The sequence below is a fragment of the Cynocephalus volans genome, chromosome 1 (assembly GCF_027409185.1).
Source record: "Cynocephalus volans isolate mCynVol1 chromosome 1, mCynVol1.pri, whole genome shotgun sequence".
Lineage (NCBI taxonomy): Eukaryota > Metazoa > Chordata > Mammalia > Dermoptera > Cynocephalidae > Cynocephalus > Cynocephalus volans.
Window position 1 is genome coordinate 204590989 of NC_084460.1, and position 24319 is coordinate 204615307.

A 24319-nucleotide genomic window follows, 5' to 3' on the forward strand; every position below is an offset into this window, starting at 1 on the left:
ACTAACATCATCGAAATGTCCATATTATCCAAAGCAATCTACAGATTCAAAGGAATCCCTATCAAAATACCAATGACTTTCTTCACAGAAATAGAAAAAAAAATCTTAAAATTTGTATGGAACCAAAAAGACATCATATAGCAAAAGCAATCAAATAAAAAGAACAAAGTCAGAGGCATCACACTACCTGATTTCAAAATATAAAGCTATAATAACCAAAAGAGCTTGGTACAGGCATAAAAACGGGCAAATAGACCCATGGAATAGAGAGCGCAGAAATAAACCCATGCACTTATATAATAACTTATATAATAACTTATATATAAATAAACCCATCGATTTTCAATGAAAGTGCCAAAAATTTACACTGGGGAAATGATAGCCTCTTCAATAAATAGTGCTGGGAAAACTGGATATCCATGTACAGAAGATTAAATTAGACCCCTATCTTTCGCCATACACAAAAAGCAATTCAAAATGGATTAAACACTAAATTTAAAACCCCAAACTATGAAACTACTGTAGGAAAACATAGGGAAAACACCATGCTAAATTGGAATGGGCAGCATTTTTTGGAACAAGACTACAAAGGCACAGGCAACTAAAGCAAAAATAGACAAATTGGACTACATCAAACTAAAAAGCTTCTACACAACAAAGAACACAATCAACAAAGTGAAGAGACAACCTACAGAATGGGAGAAAATACTTGCAAATTACTCATCAGACAAGGAGCTAATATCCAGAATATATGAGCACTCAAACAACTCAACAGTAAAAAATAAAATAAAATAACTCAAGAAATGGACAGAGAACCTGAACAGACATCTCTCAAAAGAAGACATACAAATGGCCAACAGGTACATGAAAAAACGCTCAACATCACTAATAGTCAGGGAAATGCAAATTAAAACCACATTGAGATATTGTCTTAATCTAGTTAGAATGGTTATTATCAAAAAGACAGAAAATAAATGCTGTTGAGGATGCAGAGAAGAGAGTTCCTACATTGTTGGTGGGAATGTAAATTGGCATAGCCATGTGGGAAACAGTATGGAGGTTCCTCAGAGAACTAAAAATAGATCTACCTTATGACCCAGCCACCCCACTACTGGGTATATACCCAAAGGAAATGAAATCGATATATTGAAAAGACTCCTGCACTCCCATGTTTATTGCAGGACTACTCACAGTAGCCAAGAGTTGGAATCAACCTAAATGCCCATCAACAGATGAGTGGATAAAAAAAACTGTGCTATATACACTCAATGGAATACTATTCAGCTATAAAAAAAAATGGAATTCTATCATTTGCAGCAACGTGGACAGAACCAAAAACTGTCATGTTAAGTGAAGTAAGCCAGGCACAGAAAGACAAATACTTCATGATCTCACTCATATGTGGAATCTTCTGAGGGAAAAACACGTGGTTCTCATAGAAGTAGAGAGAAGAATAATGATTACCAGAGTCTGGGAGGAGAGAAGGGGGTGAGGGGAGGAAAAGTGGTGGATTAAGGGGTACAAACTACACTGTCTACCCTAGGAGAATCATTGTAAGTATATGCATGTATTGAAACAACATACTGTATCTCACAAATATGTACAATAAATGTTAAAATAAAATAAATAAATAAAATTAACCATATAAAAATTTTTGTAGGTCACTGGAGGTTACACATCCAATATCATTATTTCAGTGTAATTTTTTCACTTTTAACTTCCAGAAATCAACTTTTTATCACCACTACAGAAGATGTAGTCTTTTGACCTCCATCGTGCTCCCAGGTCTTCATCCCTCTCCATCTTCATCTCTCCTGCCCCCTAAACCCCAGGATCTGTCTCACAGGCTCCTTCGTGAAAATATATTTATTTCCCTAAAAGCAATCAATATTTGTTTCTTCCTTTGTATGCCCACACCTTGTTCCCCTCCCGAGTACTTCATTCAGCTTTACATTGTAGTGAGGACCCATAAATAGATGATAGGTGTTTACTTGTCTGTCCTTCCACTAGATCAGTTGCCCTCAAGGACAGGGACTGCGGCCCATTTACCTGGTTATCTCTGAATATCTGGGATGAGCTCAACTTGTTTGAAATGATGTTAAATTTCTGGGCAGGGAATTTCTTTGCAAATAATTTATGCTGCTTCATGCCTACTTAGAAATAGCTGGAGATATGTATCTTTACAGCTTTGATTTGTATCTTCAATTAAAATTACGATGTCTGGAAACTGTAATGCACTCAGAGAAAAGCTGAGACTCTGTTTCTCTTTTATAATAGCTTTGCTTACCTTAGATTACTTATTTGGAAAAAGTAAATCTCATTCTTATAATTCCATGAAATATTCTTTTAGAATATTCCCTTCTTATTAAAACATATATAAGTAAATATACATGTGTATACACAAACACACATACATGTAAATTTTTTTTGAAAGTAATACAAGAATATATTCTTAAAGTAAAAAGTTAAAATCATATGGACAGCAAAAGCGTTCTCTTTGCACACTCCCAATTATTTCCTCCCAACTTGGAAAAAAACCCACCATTAATGATTTATCTTTCTAGAACTTTTTCTGACCATTTACAGATATACATGTACGAATTTAAATATACAAGTTTTTGAAATGAATGGCACCCTCTTCTACATATTTTTTTGACAACTTGATTTTTTTCCCACTTAATAATATGTCAGAGCCTTTTCATGTCAAGGTACAAATAGATCTTCAATTTTTTAATGACTCCATGGACAGTGTGAATGGAGCATTATTTGCTTGACTCCCCCCTACTGATGGACACGTAGATGGTAAATAACTTACCACTATTGAAAGTGATGATGCAATAAGCTTTCTTGTGCACGTCTCTTTGCATGAATGGATGAATTATTTTCTAGGATAAGTAGCTAAAGGTGCCCTCTCCTTTTGAATAAACCCAAATTTCTATTAATCTAAATCACTGTCTCCTTCCTGTTCTGTCCCAATGATTGCTTATATTTTTGGTTCAGAAAGGCAGAGAAGGATACCCACAACTTCCTAGAAATGTAACTATCAGCCTTCAGAATCAAATTGACATCAAATTCACATTAAAGAATCCCCTGCCTATAGAGTAATTCACTTTTAAGTCACTCTGATCGGTATCATTAGCCCAGAACTCCCGCATCCCCACTCTTCAGTGCTCTGCTAACCACAACCCCACCTTAAGGGTAATTCTTGATAGTGTTAGAAGTCCTGATTAGGGGTATGCAGAAGGCAGAACTCCTTCCAGACCTTGTGCAACAAGGGCTTATGCAAAGTCCTGATCAGGCCTTGAGAAGGACACCCGAAAGGAAGTAGGCCAGAGAGCAAATATCAAGGGCAGCTAGTGTGGAGAATTTGAGGCTAAAATCAGTTTTTTCTTCATCTCATTTCCTTCATGATCTGTTTTAGAATATTAAACTTTTTGCTTAAGCTATTCTTGGCAAAAATCTTCTGTCTAGTCCTGTTTAAAGTCAAAGCACCAGGAGATGCAGACATAGCTGAGTTAGGTTGCTCAGTTTGCAAGGTGCACGAAGTGGAAGCTGACCAACACGCTTGGTCCTCCACTTTCCTCTGCCCATGGTCAGCACAGATTTAGCAAGGTGGAGGCCAAGGCAGACAGTAAAGGAGGTGATGGAAACCAAAAACCAGATATGGTTTCTAAAAATATGCATTTTTGTTTCATTTGATCAGCATCATGGTGCGGAATTTGCCTGTGGGCCCTGCTATCTGATAAGGGGAGGCTCCAAGTCAAATCTGCTTCACTGGCTCCCAAACCTAGCACCTACTACTAGATGCTAGCTAGCTCTAAGAATCTGTACTGTTGTAATGCTTCCATTAGCACTAGCTGTATATTCATCTGGCCTAAGAAACAAAACAGAAACATCTGAAATCATGTGTGAGAAATTCGTGTCTTTACAAGAACACTGGATGGGATGGAAGAGTAGAGAGGTAGGATTCAATGGTCCAAATGCTTACCTTTGAAAAGACTTAGAACGGCTTAAGCATAACCCCAATGAAAGCGGAGAATATGGCACAAAAAAACCTCTCCATCAAAAAAATGCTGTTGACTTCAGTAGGAGAGAAAATTAATGCTACTTGTTAAAATGGCCTGGAATAATTTTGGTTTGATACAGTGCCTTCTAAGTTGAAAATCTGAGGATGGATAAATATTCTGCATTTGTCTAACTAAAGTGGCAGAAAAAGAAAGTCTGAAACCACAAATGGCTGTGTTCACATGCACACGCACATAGACACACACACAGACTCAGAACACTTCTTAACCATGCCTAACTGGCTGAGTTCAGATCTTCACTTATAGTCAGATGCATTTAAGAGAAAGCCAAAGGCAGAAAAGTACCCCCACTAAGGAGTATCTGAATAAAAAGATTTGCAAAAAGGACAAGGAGAAAGAGAGTCTGTGAACTCATCATTGCCCAAGAGATTACATATTTTCAAAACAGTAGAAAGGGCTAGAAAGGAGTATTTCCAGGAGTACAGTCTATCGGATTTCCCACAATGGCTGCCTCTGTAAATTCCCTAGAACATTCTTCAACTCTGTATGATATACCTATGCCCTGCCCAGTTTTTCTCCATTTTGCAAATACAGGCTGTCCTAGAGCTTCATGTGACAGCATGGATGTGTGCTTTGCCATAAGGGCATGGTTGCTGTCCTGAATGCAGACTTTCAATGGGGTGTTGGAAAGGAAAAAGGCAGTGCCTGGTGCTGAGAGGTCCCCTCCATCCTGTGCCTCAAATGTACCTCTTCACAGCACCAGCGGGCTGCACAAAACATAGCTCAGTGTAAAGCCATGTCAGGCAGATGAAACACTCTGGGAGACAGGAAGAGCCCTCCCATTAATCCTACGTTCTTATCTATGCATTGTCCTAGCCCGGAATACTTGGGTCTAGGAAAAAGAGCAATTCTTTGTTTAATGCTTCAAAAGAAGAGGGAGGGATGGGGGACAAAGAGGGGGGGACGTCAGAGGAAGGAACACTATTTGTATAAGGCAAGAACCTTTTCTTATCAGTCCAACCATCAGTCTTTCATTTTCTGAACACTGTTACTATATGCTCAGACGGTACAAAGAACGACAAGGGCATGAGAAAAGTATAGGTCAGAGTCCATGCTTTAGAAAGTTTTACTGTTGTCAAGGAAACAAGATTCATGTACACTACAATATCAGGGAATAGTACATTGGTTTTCTGTTTATTTATTTATTTCCAACTTCATTCCCCCCAAGAGTTTGTGATCAGTTACAAAAATATACATAAAAACAAAATGATAAATAATCGAGGAGGCAAAGCCAAAGGGAAGATACAAGTAGGAAAATAATAAAACTAGGGCTAAGATTAAAAATAAAGAAATACACAATATGCTCTCCAGGCTCAAGGTGAACTATAAATTCGGCTTAAAGTTTGGAAAGCCTTTAGCACAGGCAGTAAATCTCACAGGACAATATACACAGAGCTGACTTGTAGAAGTAGGACGGGGCAAGTGTTGCCAAACCTAGCTGTCCGAAAGTATCACTTAGAAAGGTTTTCAAAAATTCAGTAATGAACCAGAATTCCGGGGCAGGCAGAAGAGAGGGAGGGAATGCTGGGGATCTGCATTTTAAAAAACTTCCTGAAGTAATTATGATGTTGTCAGTCTGGGAACCACAGCTTCAGGGATTCAGAAATGGGGTGTGTGTGGAGGGGGGAATCTCCAAAAATCAGATCTCAGGAATTACAGAGGATGCGGAACTCAAGCGGGGTCTGTAAGTTTGCATGGAGTTTACATTGGTGGATATGAGGATAGAGAATGTTTCAAGCAGAGGAAAGGACCTGAGCCAAATCACAGAAACAGGAAGGAGACCAGTGCCATGGAGATGTACCATCCCTAGTACGCTGGAGTGGAAGTAAGAGAACTCACGACACTATTTAATTTATCGCTTAATCCACTCAATTTTAATCACATCACAAAGGGTTTAAAGAGGCCACATACACAATAACTAAGAAATAAAACAGAAATAGAGATGAATGAAAATGTATGTATTAGTTATCTATTTATTGCTAACAAATTACCACAAATTTAGTGACATAAAATAACACACATTTATGATCTCGCAGTTTCTATGGATCAGGAATCTAAGCACAGCTCAGCTGGGATCTCCATGCAGGTCTCACAAGACAGAAATCAAGGTGTCAGGGGACCTGAGGTCTCATCTGAGACTCTGGGGCCTTTTCCAAGCTCATGTGGTTGCTGGCAGAATTCATTTCCTTGAGGCTGTAGAACTCATAATGATTTGCTTCTTCAAGGCCAGCAGGAGAATAGCTGAGGCTTCAAGTCTCTGACCTCCATGCTCTCTGTTAAGGAGCTTAGCTGATTAGGTAAGGCCCATTCAAAAAAATCTCTTTTTTTATTAACTCAAAGTCAACTGATTAGCTATCTTAATTATGTCTGCAAAAATCCCTCTACAATTCCCATATAATGCAACCTAATCCCAGGAGTGATATCTGTCATATTCTCAGGTCCAGCCCACAGGCAAGAGGAAGGAAATATATACCAGGTGCACGTACAACAGGGGCTTGGATCTTGGGGTCCATCATAGAATTCTGCTTACCAGAATAGAAAGTACAAAGCGAAGATTAGAGAGTGAAAACTTGCAAATATGTAGAATATATGAGCCAACAGAGCACTGATAATTAAACATGTAACTCAGGCTCTGAGTTTCCCGGCAGCTGAATGAGTCATGATCAGAGATTTCTAAGCACTCTTTGTCAGTTCCTAGTACTGACTTATACAAGTTATTTCTCATGTCTTTACATAGACATCATGAAATAATATAGAAACAAAATAAGGTGAAAGATATAAAATAGAGTCAAATAGAATTTGATCCAAAATAACTCTTTGTCAGATATAGAAACAAAATAAGGTGAAAGACATAAAAGAGTCAAATAGAATTTGATCCAAAATAACTCTTTGTCATTTACGGGATATGTTAGTCCCCTGATATAATGGGGAATCGGCAATGACAAAGACAGAGGTTAGAGGGGTGCTTGGTCAATATCAGGTACATTGGCTGGTGACTGGCATGCCCATAACAGAGATGAACTGTGAAGAGGCACCAGGAGGTTTCCAGGGGAAGTGAGGAAATTAAAGTATAAACATGAACTGAAGTTAGGCATCAGAGGGATCAAAGCATGGAGGTAACAGCAGCAGAAATTCAAGCACTGCCCAGCTTTCAATGAGTCTTGCAGAAATGTCACCTTGTCTTGGGCCCTGGTGAGTGTTATTTGGCCACTGCCCTGCGGAACAGCTTTTGCCCGGGACATCTGACAGATATCACTTGCTCTCTGTCATTGCTGATCAAACGCCTCTACTTTGTTTTATGTTTCTCATAATCAGTTGTAAGCATTTAGTAGAGTGAACTTTGTCAACCCATATTCCATTCGTACTATAAATCAAACCTGTGGTTGCATGCAAACTGCTCTTCTTTCTTCCACCTACTAATATATGATTTCTCTTTTTGACCCCACTCAATTCCACCACTTCCTGCTCAGGCTTATGTAGCTAGCTTTCTTCCTTCCTTTAATGGCCTCTGCCGCCACTCACAGTGTTTCCTGCGTAATTGCTGCTGGTTTTTTTTTTAAATTTTGATAGATATTTTCAAATTTACTTTTTTCTTTCTTTCCTTTTTTTTTTTTTTTTTTTGCAGCTGGCCAGTATGGGGATCTGAATATGTGACCTTGAGGTTATAAGGCTGCACTCTAACCAAGTGAGCTAAGCAGCCAGCCTCAAGTGGAAAGAGCTTGGATGCTCGGTTTGCTCCTGTTTACTTAAGTCTTGTCTCCTACAATCTGACCATCTGGTCCACAGCAATGTCCTCTTTCAACCTCTTTCATCTTCAAGTTTCCACGGAGCTTACTATGTTAGATATACAAGGCTCGTGCATAGAAAAGGCATTGGAATCCTCTAGTTCAATTTCCTTCTCTATGAAGACCATCCCTTCATTGTCTGAGGACTTCCAGGAACAAGGACCTATTTTACAAGGTCTCATCTTCTTCCTGTAAATTTCTAACTGCACAAACATTCTGCCTAATATTAGGTCACAACTATGTCTCTTTAACTACCACCCTTAAGGAGAAGTGCTATTCTCTTGAGTGAATTAAAACACCACCTTTACTTTCATATATTGTTAGTGGCAATATAAATTGGTACAATCACTTTGGAAGATTGTTTGGCAGCATCTCCTAGATACTCTATGATGTAGCAATAACACACACACACACTGAACATATATGTGTATATTTGTTCACCAAGAGACATGAAAGACATGTACTAGAATATTCATTAACAACACTATTTGTAGAGGTTCAAAATTAAAAACTATCCAAATGCCCATCCATGGTAGAAGGAACATATTGTGGTGTAGTCACACAGAGGAATACTGAACAACAATGGAAATGAAAAATCTGTAATTAAACTTAGTGATATCGATGAATCACACAAGTATAATTTGAATGAAAGAAGCCAGACACAAACTTACATGCTGTGCGATTCCATTTACACAAAGTACACAAACAGGCAAAATTAATTTATGCCACTAGAAGTCAGCATGGTGGTTACCTTAGGAGGTACAACTGCAAGAGAACCTGAGGAGAGCTCTGGGGTGCTGGTGATATTTCCTGATTTGAGGGCAGGTGATATGGGTATATTTAATTAAAAATCTATCAAGGTTTATACTTAGGTGAACTTATCTAAATGTATATTATACTTCAAAAAAAAAAAGTTTTAAAATCTCCTCCCTCCTCCAAATGACCCAAATAAATCTAATTTCTTTTGCTATGTCTCCTATGATATGGGTTCTAGAATGTTCAAGATCCTAGTCACCTACTCATAAAATCTTTTAATTTGCCAAAACTCTGATCATTTTTCTAGAAGTCAATCCTATTAATTGGTTTGTAGCATTCTTCCAATGTCCCATGTGGGATAAACTCCTTTCATCAAATATGTTGAGAACCCCATAAAGACCAATATTTTCCCTTTTGATTCTCTGGTCGCATATATATTCCAAGTAGAACATATGCTAAGAAAAATAGTCATCTTCCTGCCTCTTCCTTAGCAAGTGTGGATGAAAAAGGAAATCAAATTTACAGAGAGCTATTTGATAAACCAACTCAATTATTTTTTCTTTTTTCCAATCAAAGGTTTAAAGGTAATATATCCAGTGAAAGTGAATTTATTTTGCTTATTTTGCTCTCTGCCCTCAAGTTGACTAAACACTGACATTTCCCTTGATTTTAAGCCCTTTTCAGAGATTTTGGTATGGAGAGATGAAGACTATTGTTAGTAGACCCCCCTAAAATATGTGATAAAGTATTTTTGACTTCCGTTCCTCTTGTCTTCATTGTCCATAAACTGACCTAATGTCCGAAACCCTTCCTTATAATTTTCTCTTCTCAAGGAAGAAATATATTCATTTGGAGAATGAGCCAATGGAAAAGAAACCTTCTGATTCACGTGAAGTTAGTGGCATCGTCTTTCCCGGTGGGCTCAATAGAAGGTGAGATGAATGAGCACAGAACACAAACCACATCCCTAAGGCAGAAGAAAGAAATATGGGTTCTAAACAAGGAAATGAAAGCAGTGTTTTTGATGTTGATAAGGCCCCTGGCTGATAGCCTCTCTTTCCAGAACAGACATTGCCAGAGAAATCTGCAGACATTCCCATCATGAATGTGGTTTTTCTCTCTGCTCACACACTCATGTGCACACTTGGCACCTGGCATGCTTGGTTGCTGTGCAGAGTTGCTGAACATTTCTTTTCCACTTGGCACGGTTTTTCCTAGTGAGGATTTATGAGTATCAGTCACCTCCACAGACAAACACCAAAGAGAGAGGCAAGGTTTTAGGCCACACTCCTCCTCCTGCCACCCAACCAGCTTTACACTCAGTGCTTCAGTTTATACAAGCATAGCCCTCTCTCCTCTCAGGTTTTCTATATGCATAAAGACATAAGAAGGAAAGAGAGAGATAGAATGAAATTATGAGTCTACAGATTCTTACCAAGACTGTTGAAGATCTGTCTCTAGAAAACTGAAGACACATGTCAGTTCTTTATAAAGATTATACAAAACAGAGAAGGAAAATCTAAGAAAGCTACTCATGCAGAAACTATTTAATCAAAGAGTAAAGACAATTATAACATCTGTTAATCTTCTGTAGAGGTTATAATTAGATGCTATGGAGAAACACCCTTTCAAGAGTGATTCTTTAACATCTGTTGTGAGGACACAGCACTGTGCAGTGATGAATCACTTTGGCACTTTGGGAAAACAGGGGATTTGGGGGAATCACAGATGCTGCCAGGGTCCTGGGGATGCCCACGCATGCAGCCCAGCCCTGAGCCCACTGTCCCGGGGAAGGGACTTTGCTGCTGGGTGCTTTAATAATTGCTTGTGTCAGGAGTTGGGCTGCAATCATGGCGTGATTAGGAATTACAGGATCACAGCATCTGAAACAGCCTTGGGACCATCTGATCTCCCCCCTCACTTTGCAGATGGGGCCACTTGATCCCATGTCCTACAGCTGGCTTGTGGCAGGATTTTGCAGGCAGCTTCTCTCAACGCTCTGCCCAGATGACACTCCACTCTACTGCGCCACTTGCTGCTTTTGGTCTCCCTCTTCCTTTGGCCTGTAATTTGGAGGTGTTCTTTGTTTAACAAGATCAGCATTATCATGAGGCTCTCGGACATCTGAAGATTATGGAGAGGTGGAAAAGACTGAAATGGTTCCCTTTTTCTCTGGCCCCCGGTCTGTTGATAAACACTGAGCATCATCCCTTGTCCTCTGCTCTGGAGAGGGGAGGGAGGAGAAGACAAGTGAAGATGAAGGGGAGAAGAGAAGAGAGAAGAGACAAGAAAACAGAGGGAGAGAGGAGATGGGTCAGAGGGGAAGATGAAGAGAGAAGACTGAGCAGTCAGGTGGGGCAAAGAGAGAAAGAGACAGAGGGGAAGAGTAAGGCGGCCGCTAGGGAAGATGGCCCAAGGGGCAGAAAAAAGAGTATCATATTAAGACCCAGTCAAAAGGAGCCAGGCACGCTCCCAGCCCTCCTGCTCTGTAACCTGGTTCCACTGTAGTTCACATAAGCAGTTCTACACAAACTGAAGACCACTGGATTTGGCGGTTTTGCCAAACAAAATGCAGAGATGATAAAGCCAGGGGGCATCACATAAATAGAGCAATGAAAAATATGTTCGTTTGGTAAGAACGTAATAAATGCATTCACGGCCCAGGAGGGGCCTGGGGTGGGCAGTTTCCTGTAGTTGTTTGTGTTGCAAATTCTCATTTGTGCCAAAATACTGAGTAAATGGAGCTCTTGACATTTAACATCAGAATTAAACAAGTCGCTAAGACTGGCACGCACACTGCTGTCATCTCTCTCCTTCCCCTACAGCAGTCATCTACTTATAGGAGCCCATGATGTGTCCTCAATGATAAAGAGCCAAGAATGATCATAATAGTCACCACGTATTACAAGGCTATTTTTGTGCAGGCACTCAAGGTTCTTTATTTCATTTAATCCTCAGAATTTTCTTACAAGGTGGTAATACAATCTACATATCTGGCTCAAAGTCTTACAGTGTAATTAGAACAAATTAACCTTTCAGTACCTTGGTTTTTCTCATCTATTAAATGGGATTAATAATAATGTCTATCTCAGAATGTGGTTGTAAGAATTAGATGAGACAATATACAAGGATTCTTCAAAATGTTCATGGAAAAATAGAATTGAAAGATAATACAAATCTTTCCATGAACTTTTTAAAGTACCCTCATACATAGAAAGCAAAACAGGGCCGGACACATTATAAGCACTTAATAAAGAGTAGGTGAAACCACTGTTGATATTACTACATTTTATGCATGAGGAAACTAAACTCAAAGGGGTTAAATAACTTGCCCAGTGTCCACAGAGATCAGACAGAGATTGGAACCCAGGGATATTCAAGAGTAAATGCCCCGTGGGTGAGGGACACGGTCATACTCGCATGTCTCCCATTACTCTATCTGTATTAACTGACTCCAGAGCTCCTGGTCTTTCTAGAATACCATGCAACTTCTCAGGAAAAGAGTATTTCACAATTTACAGGACTCCAGAAAAATCTCCAACCCAACCTGGGAAACATAAAAGGGCACATTACTCAGCTCAGAACATCTTGCTGTTCCCACTCCTCTTGTCCTCATCAACGAAAGAAAAGAAATCCTTGTCTACTCTCTTATTCACTTATTCTCATACCTCCAGAGCCTTCATTTGATAAATGCGATGAATATTGATCCTTATACAGCTGGAAATAAGGAGGCACTCACTCCCTCATTGAAAGTTGGGTAGAAAACACAATGCCACGTCTTCGTACCCTCAATCCACTGGCATTTTAACTGCCATGAGATTTGGATGTCATCAACTGAGTTATAAAAATGAATGTTTTCATAAGTGTAAAAATGGAGAGGAGAAAGTACTAATCTAAAAGTCAGAAAACTTACTTGTATTCAACCATTCACCTAGTAATGGCTGGGCACCTACTGCATGCCAGCCACTGTTCTAGTTGCTAAGGCTACAATATTGAACAAGACAGATACAGGCTCTGCCTTTATGGAACTTACAGCCTGGATGGGGAGATGTTCTTAACCAATTAGTTGACCACATATTTAATTACACTAGTGATGAGTGCTATGAGAAACAAATTCATGGAACTGCCAGAGTACAAAACAAGCAGGGAAAGCCTTCCTGTGCAAGTGCCGTTTAGGCTGAGAAGAAGTTGCCCCAGGAGGATGGAGTTGAGGGGAAAGAGAGACTCCCTAAAAAGGAGAGATTTTGGTGCATAGCAGAAGCTGAGAACAAGCCAGCGAGTAGGAAGAGAATAGTTCTGCACTAACTTGCTGAATGACTTTTTTAACTTAAAAAAAATTTTTAATTGACACAATGTAGTCGTATATATTTATAGGGCACAATTTAATGTTTCAATACATATGCGTTGTATAAAAATCAAATCAGGGTATTTAGCATATCCATCACCTCATGCATTTATCATTTCTTTACGGTAAGGACATTCTTAAGCCTCTCTTCTAGGTATTTTGTTATATACAATGACTTACCATTAACCAGCATCACTCTACTATAGAATAGAACACCAGAATTTATTTCTCTTATCTAACTGTAACTTTGTACCCATTGACCAATCTCTCCCCATGCTACCTTTTCCAGTCTTTGGTAACTACTGTTTTACTCTCTGGTTCTATATCAACGTTCCCTCTTTTTTTTTTTAGATTTCACATATTGGTGAGATCATACAGTATTTGTCTTTCTGTGTCTGCCTTATTTTACTTAACTTGATGTTTTCCAGGTCCAGCCATGTTGTCACAAATGATAGGATTTCATTCTTTTTGATGGGTGAATAGTATTTCATTGTGTGTATATATATCCCATGTTTTCTTTATCCATTCACTAGGAAAGTCAGCTAAACTCACAACCATTTCCTTCACTGGAAAATGAGCATGACGGATTACATGATAGTTCTCTCAGCTCCCACAGGCTAGATTCTCTTCCCCTGTGCCCAGAACGAGGGCGTACCATAGAGTGAAAGGATTCTGGCCCCGCTGGAGGGAATAGAAGACCCATTGTTGTTGAGAATGCGGCTCATCCAAATGTAGGAAGCAAGTATAAACTGTGCCTGGGATAGGAGAACCATTGTTCCACCTTCATATTCAGCAGCACTCCAACTCCAAAAGAAATGTCATGTGTAGATTTTATGCCTAGGCATCCAAAGCCCTGGTTTGGTAGATTGGTTATTAATGATCTATCTCAATTCTCCAATTTCCTCGTAAGAATAAAAATTAAAAGTTAAGATGTCTAATTTCGCCATAGAGAAAGAAATACAATGCACTTTAAAAAATCATTTTGGTAGTTTTACTGCTATCAATCAGGAATCCTAAAAACAGTGGCTTCTGCAATAGGGTGGCTGTAACTGTTGGCAGTTGGTCTGTATGTGAAATTTTACTTTGTTTAACAAGGCCCTCTACTGGCAATCTCCAAAAACACTATCTCTAAAGGTAAAGTCTTTCATGTTATTTTATTTTATTTATTTATTTTTTAATTCAATTTTTTACATAATGCTTTTATTTCCTTTCTTCTTTTTTCCTTTTTTTTTTTTTTTTTTTTTTTTTGGCCATAAACTCTTTATTTGCCTTATCAAGAAACAACTATTTTTGGTATCATTTTTAAATTCATTTTTTTTAATGTTATTTATTTTTTTATTGTAACTTGTATGTATCTGTGGGGTACAGAGTTGAATACCAATACCTGTGTGCAATATGTGATGCTCAAATCAGGATAATTTAGTATATTCAACATTTCACATTATTTTAAGTAACCTATTTTAACTTCTCCCAATAACAAAGTAGTTCATATTCTTGATTATACAAATCTGGGCTGAAAGAATAAGTGAGAAGAAAATGAGAAAGGGAAGAAATAAATATCATTTTGAGTGGGCCATTCATTTAGCTATTCATAAAATAACATTAGATGAAGTATCATTTGCTTTCCTCTGATGTATATTCCAGATGTCAAAGGTACTCAGAAAGAAAGAATATTTATTGCATTAAAATATATTGAGTATTCATGGAACTATAAAACCAAATTATGAATGTTATTTACCAACTGCAATAAACGAGATCGTTTCTATTTACCCAAAAATGAGTAAATGACTATAATTAGAACAGAAGAAACATTGGAGGCAGGTATTTTAAATGGCTTCTGATATGGCACAACTAATGATTAACTTCTCCCTCTTGACAACCGGCAAAAAACAGTACATGGTGACTTGAAAACTTAACTCTTCATGTAAGAAGAATGTTTTAAAGGGAGATAATCTTTGACACATTCGTCAGAGGGCTGTCAGAACAAATTGCAAAATTTAGCTATAAAGTCCTGGAAAACTAAGTAAAAATTTTAAAAGAGGCAATTAATAACTTTAGGGAAAATATTTTTGACAGAAAGGAAATGTAATTATAATAAATGATTTGACTCAACAGTACACAATATTTATAATCATGACAATGATAAGTACTAAATATAATTTAATTAAAATTATGATATAATTATATTGAAGAAGAGGGAAGGTGTGCAAGGTATAAGAAAGATATATTGCAATCTACCATAATAGGAAATAAATAATAAATAATTTGACATTATACATATATGTTTTAGAAATATTTACAAATATTACATAAAAAACAGCTAAGAGAGCAGAAAATGGTTGCCTCTAAAGAACAAGACTGAGAAATGGGCTAGGGAGGGGTGGCTAACTGCAAGAGATATATCTATATATATGAACATTTTAACACTATCATTTAGTACTAATATACATATGTATGGACACATATAGAGATACATAAAAATTTTAGTATTGTTTAGTATTGTTTGGTTTTCTAAATGATTACTTGGATTTTTAAAAAGTTTCTAAAAGCCAGTTAGCACAGGCAATGATAACTATTTGAGACGTATCTTTCAGGCTGGCTCAGTTCTACGTTTTCAGAATCAATTTGCCAAATGAAGCAAATACCCTTTGTGGGGCAGTTTGTCACACATGCATCTCAACAGTAACACTTGTTCCCACATTTCAGAACTAACAGCTCTTCTTTCAACACCATAATATTTATCTGCCATGTTATTATCCAAGCTTATGCTCCAAAATGGGTTTGGGACTTTCCTCTTGAACTCAGTCCATTGGGTTCCTACAGCGCATCCAAATTCACTCAGAGGAATTACTAATCCAGTAAAGTTTATTTCTAAAAGGAGAGATCTGGTTTCTTGCCCTGAAAACACCAAGATTAATTTATGTAACTACTGGGAAGTACCTCGTGTAATTGAGGCCTCCAAACTGACACGATATACTTCATTAGACAAGTATGTATTGGGGCACCGTAAACGCTGTGGGTAATGTTCTATGTATCTGAGAGATTTATTATTTCAACTATAAAGGGAGCACAATTGGGAATCTAAAATTCCAAAGGCATTAAACCTTGTAGAATTAGAGAGCTAGAGAAAAATAAGACTATAAGGTACCTTGTGCTTAACTAGTTCAATAACTTGTCACAGTGTTCAACATAAACCATTCTGGCTGCTTAAATCTCCTTTCACAAAATACTACCACTTCCTTTGGTAAACTTTTCTAGGGACCAACCATTATTTCCAAGTTTTTCTTTTTACCTAATCCCTCGATCACACACTTGACCAAGCAGAACTCAACCTACTAAAAACCATATGAAGAATGCAAATAATCTTGATATTTAACCATAAAGTTGGGCTAATCTGCAAGAAGATAGTTATCTGAAATGAAAGGAAAAACAAAAATACCAAAGAACTGGACATGGGCTTTAGTCACATCTGAAAAACTGGAAAATGTGAACCAGCATTTCAACTGGTTGGCACTTAGAAATGTTCATCTGATTTACTCTTCTGCCAGTATAATCAGTCCAGGGGCAGACATGAAAGACCAAAACACCACCGTAAGTGAGGCTCATGAGAAAGTTAGCCATCCATATCCAGAGAGCAGTATAATAAAAGGTTAGTAGTATGTGCTGTGGGTTCAAATTCTGCCTCTGCTTCTTACCCATGTGACCTGAGCACGTTACTTAACCTTTCTAAACCTCAGAATCCTTGCTCAGACGATGAATATAATGATCATAATGAGATAGCACATGCAAGGAACTCGGATGTGTGCCTGGGACATGTCTGACAAACTGCCTCACAAAGGGTACTTGCTTCATTTGGCAAATTAAGTCAGCAATCCCTCGATAGTGGTTATAGGGAGAAAACAGTCAAAATCTGCTTTTATAGCACCCATCAACATACATTTTTCCATCATTTATTGGGAACTCACTCACTCTGTGCCAGGTTCTGAGCTATGCATAAGATTACAAGCTGGCAATTCAACACCCCTACCTCAAATTCACTAGAATCTAGTGGCAAAGGCAGAATGTAACGAAATAATTTTAAAATAGGGTCACACTGCTTAAGCATTCCAATAGAGTTCAGGCAGAATATCACAGGGTGTGATCACTTCTTGATCTGAGAGGAATAGAGGTGAGACAGAGCAGATGATGTGTGATGAAGCAGAGGGACATGGAAGGAATTCAGAGTGAAAGACCACAATCTCCTCTCTGAAATGGGAAGGGAGGACGTCACATGAGAGAGGAGACTCGACAGTGAAGAAAGGCTCACAGATGCCATTGTGGAAAAGGTCTGGACACTGGACAGGGAGGCAAGTAGTGATGAAGGAATTTGGTGAGCAGCACTTTTTCATCATTGTTCCCTAAGGACAGTCCTATGCACAGTGTCAAGTCCTGGGAGCCAACCACCAGATCTGCCCTAGTGAAACAAGGATGCTGAAGAGGGGAACAGACACAAGAAACCAATGAGCACACAGTTCCATGGTGCATCGGGACACTGACCTGTGGCAAGCAGGGTATGAAGAGTTGTTCACAGGAGGGAAAGTGCAAGCAAGGGCCTGGAGGAAAAATCGGGTGTGCGGAGAGGGGCCTCAAGTATAGATGTGCTAAAGAGCACACAAGCCCAGCAAGTTCAGGTAACAGAAAGCAGCTTCTGGTAGCTAAGCCAGTAATTCCCATTCGAATCGTCGGAGGAACTTGTTCACTATGCCTGAATCTGAATTTCACCTTGAATATTCTGACTCATTAAATCTGGGGTGCTGGGTGGGAGGTGAGGGGGGTGGAACCTAGGGCCTCAGCCATGCACCCTACCCGCTGGCCCCACGTCAGCATCCAGCCCAGTAAGAAACACCGGGCTGCCGCCGGAATGAGAGGGGTGCCACAGGCCTTGACCATGCCCCTCTTTCCTCCACCTCCCTCCTTCCACCCTATCCCCCTCCCTTTTCTCTTCTCTCCCTCCCCCCCAACCACTCCATGACATCTTAGAATGTAAAATAATAATAATAATAAATAATTTTTTAAAAAAAGTCTGGGGTGGGACACGAGTGTCTTCAAATTAAATAATAACAACGTAATAGCTAATACTCATTAATACTTAATATATGCCTATCATTGTGCTAAGTGTTTTAGCTATGTTAATATATTTCACTTCCCCCATCCTCCCACGAAATAGCCACTCTTATTATCTAGATTTTAAAGATGAGAAATTGAAACAGAAAAGTTAACTGAATTAACTGGGAGTATAAAGCCAGCAGGTGGTGGAAGCGGAATTTGAGCCCAGGCAGTCTGTTTCCAGAATACAAGTCCTCCATCATGATGCCGTGCCAACCTCAACAAAAGATTCCATGAGCTGTCAGGCCCGGAACCTTCGGGTCATATGTAAGTACACGCTGGGGACTGGAGAGAAATGAGCGAGGGTAGGTTGGCAGGCATCACCGCAAGAAGAGACCTGTCTCTGTGCTCAAGAGTCGGGCATTGATGGCCTTAACCACAGAGAAGAAGCTTGTAAAGCCACTCGGCACACTTAAGTGATAATTCTGCCAACCCAGTGCAGAGGCCTGGGTGTTTGATGCAGGGAAGTGGATATTTAATTCACTCATTCATTTATTTAGCATTATACATTGAACAACAACTTTGTGCCAGGTGCTGTGATATAGGAAGTATTAAAACATAGCCCTTGCTTTCGATGGAGTTAGGTAGCTACGTGACAAACAGCTCCAGATCTCATGGCAAAGTTGGCACAAGACACCATGAGGGTCCAATCAAGTGAATCATCACTTGGATCTGCAGAGTCCACGAAGGGACCCCACAGCAGGGAGTGTCAGGGGCAAGGAAGGCTCCAGAGAGAAGGGGAACGGAGGGTGTGAGTGGGATCTAGTTGAAGGTTGGAATCTGAGGTCCAGGTTGTAGTGAGAAGACGGAGGGGGAAAGAAGAATCAATGAAACGATGGAGAGGAGATTCCACTGGCCAGAGGGGCCCCGAGCAGGAGGAAGAAGAGTGAGTTGTGGTCAATAAAAAGAAGTTCAAAACTTAGAAATGAAGTAGAAACAGAATATCGAGCTGGGAACCACCTTAGGTATTCCAACCTGTACCCAGTACAACGTGCTTTCTGCGCTTTTCGACTGCCGCCCCACCGCTGCCTCCTTGCTTGCGTTTAAGCCATCAGCTGTAAAATAATCACAGAGTTCTCTTTGGTTTGCTAGTGAAAACAATGAGCAACAGAGATAAGAAACATAACCGGAGCCAAAGACAAAACAGGAATGTTCTCTCCTCGCCAGACCACCTTCATCAATAACCTGCGTACAGCTCTGCTCCTACAGGAAAGCATATGAACCACGCAGGGGTCCTAGTCCTTTCCTAACCTTTAAGAACTTGAGAAGTGGAATGCATGCTGAATGAGCACAAAAGACTCAGTTTTTAGTTGCAGTTCTCCACCGTCTTGCTGGGTGACTTTGGACAGCTCATTTCTCCTTGTGCCTCAGTTTTTCTTCTGTAAAAGGATAAGCTTTGACTAATCATTTGAAAACTGTTTTAGCAGCAAGTCCTTTCTTTTAAACAAAAATTCACAAAGATTGCTGTGCTCTAATACATAAAACATATCCAAGCTTAGTGCGCTCTGATGGAAGAATTTGGAGCTGACAAAGGCAGGAGGCTGCCCACCTTACGACTCCATGAAAAATAGTGTTGTATTTTAGGACCTTTTGGCTCCTTACAATTGCGTGAGACTAGAGAAAAGGGAAAGGCAGTGAGGGCTGTCACTGAGCTCCAGGGCTGGTGACAGAGCAGCTAAAAGCAGGAGCAAGTCGGGCTCCTGGAGTGAGTCACGGGGTTTGCGTGCTGTGGGAGCTAACAGGCTACAGCCACTTCTTGCAGATCTGTGCAGCAGGGCTGTCGGGTCTGGAGGGCAGGAGTCAGCCGGATTTGCTACTGGCTGCAAGGGACTGAACTGCAGGCGCTGAGGAACAAACCCCGAAGCGTGAAGAACACACAGGAGGACAAGTTCACAGGGCTCTGAAGCAGAACTTCCAGGTAGCAATAAAGCACAGCTCACAGGAGACCCCATGCAGGCAGGAGGAGAGGGAGTCCCTGTCCAGACTGGCAGCACATCGATTCTACTCTTCCTATTTAAACCCCAGAGAACATTTGGAGAGTTCTAAAGAGCCCTGAGGAAAGCGAAAGAGAGGATGTGGATCTTGCACGCAGACCTAGCTGAGTGTCAGAGTTTCACTTTTTCAGTAGCACATTAACTCAGCTTCCTCAGAAGACAAGTCAGAGCACTGACTATTTCTCCAGATACATAATGGGAAGAAAAATCCGAATAGAAACGGTTTCAATTTCAAAACATTTTTCTATACACACAAATTCCTGAAAATGAATGAGCTCCAATGTGTGTGTTTGGGGAGAGGGTGTAGGCGGGAGGGGACAAGAGACTCTAAACAGCAACATGCACATATTAGAAACCTATAAACCACAGAAAGGACCTGAGACAAAAAGCAGGTTTCCCCCTCCAGCACACCAATTAAAAAAAATAGTCTTTACAGTTTTCCACTAAACTTCCTAGCTCAACCTAATAGGTTTTTGTTTGTTTGGTTGGTATTTATTTAAAAAACAAAAACACCAAACCCGACCTCCCCGCAGAAGCACGCAGGGATTAGCAATTCAGTATCTCCTTATCTGCATCCTGGTGCCTGTTCTCAGAGACAACTCGCCCTCTACACCTAACCCAGCCAACTTTAGCGCACTATAATTACTTGGAACAAATGCATACTTGTCGTGGCAGCCTAGAGAGCCTGTAGAAATACACAAACATCATCATCTCACTTTAAAAGGAAAGCAAGCTGTATTAAAAAAAAAAAAAAAAAAAAAACACTGTTACAAGAGTTTAAAAAAAAAACCAAAAAAAACCCAACAGTCTTACTTGCAGTTAGCTCTTCAGTCAACACATAGCACAGGGCTGGAGACAGACACAGGCACTGCAGCACCTCTCTCCAGCTCAACTTTCCTCCCGCGGTTATCCTGTTTATCTCGGAAGCATCAGGCGCCGCGCTCCAAGAGCCTGGGTTTTCGGGAGCGTCCGCGGCGGCGGCGGCGGCGGCGGCGGCCGAGTCCTGCGCGAATCCGGGGCGAGTTGGCGGAGACTTGCTCCCCGAGGCTGCGGCTCCGTAGTCGCTCCGAGCTTGTAAATACAAGCTCCGTGGACAAAGTCCCAAATGACATCACTGGCAGCTGCTTATTGTTGAGTCTTTATTAACTGACTGTCAAAAAGAAAGGAGGGGGTGGGGAGCAAGAGTATCTTTTCCGCAGCAAAATTGGCATCTTGGAGTGGATTCCAGTTATACACGCGGAAATAATCCCATTGATTCACATTTTCGAGAGCTGGGCTTCTTTCAGGGCCGAAAAGGACAGAATGGCTCCCACCCGCTTAGGCTGGCTAAAGCGAACGTGGCGGGGAAAGTTGGACGTGCCAGCGCGGCCCTACCCGGTTGTTTACCCACCTGTTTCAAGTCAGCGTCAGAGTTCGATGATTCATAAATATATGGATATTGGTTGTGACTGATGTGGCCTTACAACTTTCACTGCGGTGTATAAACCTGGCTAACATTTTTTCTGGAAGGACTGTCCTGGTTTGCGATTCTGGGGGTAGAAGGAAGGGCTCCCTGAAATCATAGGCGAAATTTTGTGTGTATTTGCAAATATGTGCTTCCCCCGCCCCCCACCCCCAGAAGAGCGCTGGAAGCTTTCTTCCCATACTCAAAATGTTAATGACCTACCTGCACCACCCCCACCACTCTAAAAAATAGAAAATAATAGGAACCTCTGCCAAGTATCTCTAATAATCTCAGAGAACACTGTAAACCCCACCCACTTCCAACCATAAAAGTGGGCACTTTTCCACCTATTTTCCACTCTCTCATGGGATCTCTCTTCTGTCAGCTGGTTCTTATGGTTTTTATAGTTATCTCCCCACTCACCCCCAGCCCCCACCTAGAGAAATTCCACAAATCCAACACTGAGTGTCTGCCATGAAGCTTGAACACTCCAGCTTGCTGTTTGTCACCCTTCTTCTGGTCTGCTGTAATGATGCTTACTATTTATAGTTATTTGCTGCTTTTTATATACTGACTTGTATTTTTAGTTTGTTTTTTAGCTGTCTGTGCACTGTCTTCCAAATTCAATCTGAAAAGTCTTTGCAGGCAGCCAATGGGTTGGGCGAGGGCACTCTGGACAGGGTGACAAGGTTACACGGAACAGAGGGAGCAGATTCCACGGAATGAGTTGTATGTTCAAATTAAGCACTCTCTCCCTGCCCTTGGGAAACAGTGACCTCACATCTCACTCCTTCCCCACAGTGGATACTCACTGCATGTCAGAAAATTATCTCTTCAAAGAGTAGTGATTGGTTATTGATTTGGTAGGGTGTCAAGACTCCAAATACACCACTATCATGTAGGAATCAAAGACAGCACATGTCTGATATGTCACTAATGGCTCTTAAATGAACACAACGTTAATGGAAAGTAAAGTTAGAAGTACCTAAAGATTTAACAAGTACAAACCCTTCCACCCAGCAATTCCAATTTTTCCATAGTGATCCCACACATATGCTCACAGAAGAGCACAAGGGTATAAGCACAAGAATGTTCTTTGCAGCACTTTTTGTAATCCAGTAAATTGGAGAAAACTTAAGTATTCATCAGTTTGAGAAAAGGTAAGTTGAGGTAACTGCCTGTGCTGACACAGACAAAAGTGGCTGCTTGCTAAGTGAATAAAGCAAATAGCAGTACAGAAGGTGGCATGTGACGAGAGGAACGACACAGATTATTAGCTGTGATTATCCTTGGAGAGTGCATGGCCTCATTCTCACTTTGTATGCTTCTGTATGGTTTGACTTTTTTTTCCGCAATAATCATGTTCCATTTTTGTTACTAAAAATAACAATGAAAAGACATGCTGGTACAATTTGCAAAAGAAATCACAAGGAGAAACCTAGCTATTCTTCCACTAAATGTCTGACATACAGTAGGTGCTCAATAAAGAGCTGCTGTTTGAATGAATATTTGTGGAGTTGCTCCTAGGATGTGGTAGTATGTGGCAATGAGACAGAGTCAAGCAGAGAGAGAGAAGCAGGCCCTGGGTTTTCATTCCTGATCCAATGATTGACCTCCCTCCCACTGTATTTCAAAACTGCTTAGACTCAGTCCACCTTAAGCAGTTATTAAAGTTAAGTGCTCAGAACATAAAGCACTGACCTTTCCTTGTGCAATTGCTGTTTGACAAATGGCGTTTCAAGGTAAGACAAGTGTGAACTGCTTTGGATCAGTTCACTGGTTGCTAACAAGCACTGGAGAGAGAAGTCAGAAAACTTGTAGGGGCACAGGTTTGACTAGCTCCTTGTCATGGCTAGTCTGACAGTAAAAGAAATCTCCAGGGAGAGGTTAAGAAAGTCTAACCCACAGTGAGTCTTCAGAGCTTTATTAAGAAGGGATTTAGGGCTTTTTTAGTGGCCTAGAGCAATGGCATAAAATCTGTCTACCCTACATACTGCCTACCGGGCCTCTATAGTGGAAACTCACGGGCAAAAGCCATACATTAGATACTACGTTTTTCTTTAGAAGGGGAAAAAAAGTCCAAGAAAAAGAATGACTGAAAATTTCCACCAAGGTGAGATAGGTTTTTCAAAGCACTATTTCCATTCCTCTAGAGAAAGCATACCTGAGTTGTCTCCCTTCATAGTGAGAAGATATCTTATGTCTGTAACAGTTTCAAGAAAAGGAAAGCACGGCCCATATTTCCTGCACATTTTTATTTTTATGGCTCAAATATTATAGGAACCTGAGGCTGGATTCTGTTTAAATGCACACTTGGAGCCCCTGGGTGCAATATGGGTCATAGTTTCCCAAGCAAGAGTTAAATTCAAGTATTTAACTTTACTTACAACTTAGTATAAAAACAAACGGGAAAGGCGAGAGTGGGTGGGAGAGAGGCTGTCCCCCACCTCTATCTACCAGGTGATCATTAATGCTACTGCCGAAATTAGCCTCACCTGCTGAGGTGACTGGCCGCCCTTCCCCCTGTGCTTTCTAGTGCGTCACTCAGGGAATGCCCTCTCCCCCTGAGGCTACCGTCTCCAGTGGAGGACTGCTGGGCAGTGATGAACAGGAACATGTATGTCTATTTACCTGTCCATCTTTTCAAAAGTCTTACGCCATACTCCTCCTGTTTAAGTGTTTACTATCTTACTGGAAAATTCATAAAGTCAGAGATAGTAATCAGATCTGCATGGGGTGAAAAACAGCCAAAAGTCCCTTAGAGC

The 24319-nt window shown here is 40.3% G+C and overlaps 1 protein-coding gene across 1 annotated transcript in view; it reads right to left on the reverse strand.

The window, feature by feature from the left end:
* The window catches only part of NCKAP5 (NCK associated protein 5), a 787163-nt gene extending 766160 nt beyond the window's left edge, over positions 1–21003 (reverse strand). The window contains exon 1 of the mRNA XM_063085140.1: positions 20924–21003. The gene's annotated coding sequence lies outside the window, so the exon portion shown is untranslated. The remainder of the gene's footprint in view (positions 1–20923) is intronic.
* Between the last annotated feature and the right edge of the window lie 3316 nt (positions 21004–24319).